This window comes from Hylobates moloch, unplaced genomic scaffold (assembly GCF_009828535.3).
Source record: "Hylobates moloch isolate HMO894 unplaced genomic scaffold, HMol_V3 SCAFFOLD_9, whole genome shotgun sequence".
NCBI lineage: Eukaryota > Metazoa > Chordata > Mammalia > Primates > Hylobatidae > Hylobates > Hylobates moloch.
In genome coordinates, this window is record NW_026652284.1 from 39640598 (window position 1) to 39644116 (window position 3519).

The window sequence follows — 3519 nt, forward strand, 5'->3', positions numbered from 1 at the left end:
GCACCATTTACCATAACAAAGACAGGTTCTCTTTGATGGTGGATTGGATAAAGACAATGTGGTACTTGTACACTATGGAACACCACACAGCCACCATAAAAAAGAATGAAATCTTATCCTTTGCAGCAACATGGATGCAGTTGGAGGCTATTATCCTAGGCAAATTAATGCAGAAACAGAAAACCAAATACTGCATGTTGTTATCACTTATAAGTAAAAGTTAAACATTGGGTACATATGGACACAAGGATGAGAACAATAAACACAGGGGATTCCAACAATGGGGAGAGTTGGGAGAGGTGCATGGGATAAAAAACTACTTATTGGGTACTATGTTCACTACTTGGGGGATGAGATCATTAGAAGCTCAAACTTCAACATCATGCAATAAACCTATGTAACAAACCTGCACATATACCCCCTGGATCTAAAACTAAAAAATAAAAAAATACAGTTAAAATTTTTTTATACAATACAAATTTCAGCTAGAAATTTTAAAAACCACATTGTTCTTTTTTCTATTCTATTTTATTTTGGTCCTTTCTTGTCTTTCTTTTCCTCTGAGAGGTTTGTAAATTTCATTAATCAGAATCCTATTTCCATTTTTCAGTAGTTCATATTTTATCATTTATTAACTTAATAAAATCACGTTTATTAATGTCTCTACATACCTTCCTGTGAAACAATATGAGGATCTAGGAATGCTTTAACTTCAATTACTGTCCACCACAAATTTACATATTATTATTGTCCAGTTGGTTAGTTCTATCTTAGTTTTATAATTCTCATTACTTATTATTATTGTATTAGACAAAGTTTTCATTAGATATTTATTAATTTCTGTACTCATCATTTCTTTTTACATTTAATTTATTTTGCTTTCCAGTTCCTTCTTTCCAAAGATATCCACTATTAATGTTTTCTTTAAAGATCTATTAGCTAAACACTTTTGTCTTCACTTTTCCAAAAATGTCTTTATTTCATTCTAATTTTTTTTTTTTTTTGAGGTAGAGTCTCGCTCTGTCACCCAGGCTGGAGTGTAGTGGTGCAATCTTGGTTCACTGCAGCTTCAACCTCTCAGGCTCAAATGTTCTCCCACTTCAGCCTCCCAAGTAGCTGGGACTACAGCTAAGCACCACTATGCTCAGATAAATTTTTTTTGTAAAGTTTTTTGTAGAGATGGAGTCTTGCCATGTGGCCCAGGACAATCTTTAATTTCTGGGCTCAAGTGATTCTCCTGCCTTGATCTCCTAAAGTGTTGGGATTACTGGTGTGAGCCATGGTACCTAGCCTCACCCTAATTTTTGAATGAGAGTTGGATGTACGTGGTTTTTTGTTTTATGACTTTTGAAGATATTATTCAGTAGCCTTCCATCTTCTGTTATTGTTAATAAGAAATCTGCTGTTGATTTGTTACTTCTTTCTTAGTAATGTATATTTACTTATTGTTTGCTTTTAAAATTTCTTTTTAACTGGTATTCTACAGAGTAACTATGATATATCTAGATATGAATTTATTTTTGCTTATCTTGCTCAGGAATTTTTATACTTTTGAAATCTGAATTATTGGATTTCATTAATTTTGTACAATTCTCAACAATTATCTACTTGAAAAATTTTTCTTTTTCATGTTTTATGTTTTCTACTTTTGGAACGTTCACATTTTCTATATCTTTGTCACTTTATGCTGCCTTGTTGATTAGTTCTTCAGATGTGTTTACAGAGTGTCTGGAAAGAGTGTCAAATCTGCTGTTTAACATATCATTGAGTGCTTAAAATTTTGATAACAGCATTTTACATTTCTAAAAGTTTCCATTTTTAATCTTTAAAATATTTTTTCAGTGTCTTATTTTCTTCTTATATCTCAATTCTTTTGAAAGTATCTACAGTCATATATAGTGGTTTCTATGTGATTATATGTTATCTGAAGTTTATGGAGACTATTTAGTCATAAAATTTACATATGGCAGACTTTTGATTTTGTATTCTGTAATGTTGGATTGCGAGCTCATCTTCAGCAGGTTTTTACCTATGGGAATACCGTGAGATCCAGATCAAGTCATCTATAAGAGTGGCTTTGTTTACTTATACTAGATTTCAAGGAAGTATCACCAACCTAGGACTACATTCATTTTTTGTGTGTGTTTTAGATATTTTGATTTTTTTATTGATTATTTTGAATAGTTAATGTAAGTTTCAAGGTGAAAGAGGTTTCTTTCCATCTCTGTACTCCATTCACACAGTTTACCCTCCCAGATGGAACTGCTGTTGGCAGTTTCTTATTCTTTTCTTCATTTATTTAACAAATGCTGAGTGTCTATGTTCTAGGCCTTGTTCTAGGAAGTTGGGATACATCAATGAAAAAAACAGACAAAAATTCCTGTTTCCAGAAAGTTTACCTTCTAGGGGAGTGTGTGTGTGTATATATATATATACTGGGAGGGGGGCAGAAAATAAATAACAAACACAACCAATGAGTAAATTGTATAATATGATTGACAGTCAGAGTGATAGGTGAATGGAACAAGTAAAGCAGTGTTAGAAGAATAAGAGTGCTGGGGCCAGGGACCAGCTGCTTTAATACATGATATCCTCATTTTAAGTCTCCTTGACTTGATGAGACTTGATCAAAGACTTTAAAAGGCAACTCGTTAGCAAGTGGCTAAGTGGGGATGCATGTTCCAGGCCAAGGGAACAGCTAGACCAAGGGGTATAAGGAAGGAACATGCCTGGCATGCTCACAAAATAGCAAGGAGCCTAATGTGCTGCAGTGGAGGGCAGAGAAGGTTTCACCATGTTGGCCAGGCTGGTCTCAAATCTGACCTCAAGTGATCTGCCTGCCTGGCCTCCCAAACTGTGATTACAGGTGTAATCTTCTGTTTTTAAAGGCTCACTCTGGCTTCTAAATTTAAATTACAGTGTGTGAGTGTGGTGGGGGGAACAAAGATAGAAGCAGGGAGACCTGTGAGAAGTTGGTGCAGTGATGCAGATTGTCTTATATTCTTTCACGAGATGATCAGTTTGAGGAGGCCACAAAAAGGGACACAAAAGAGGCTTAGGAAAACATAGTTTGTTATCCTCACAGGTCCTAGAGAGGTAGAGTCACTGCACACCACAAGAGGGTCACACAGGAACGGCACCAAAGGAATAAGCTCAGCCAAGCAGTGGGGAGAGGTGAAAGAATGAGGACACTGGGCCAAGTACTTAGGGGTTAGGGTAGAGTATATAAGAAAAGTTGCAAGGTGATTTCACTGGTATATTTGAATATCACTGGTCACAGTCTTGGAAGAGCAAGAAGGAGAACTTATGTCTTGCATCAATATTATCACATAGGCTCACCTGGTAGCCTGGGTGGAATGCTCCCAGTCTATTCATGGGGATGTTGAGGTAGCAGGAAAATATGGTGTTTCAAAATTTACAATACACAGGAATTCTTATGATGATGATTTTGTCCAGGGTGGTGGCCATGGAGAAAGTGTAATGCTGTAGGATTCCCGACATATCTTGAAGATAGATCCA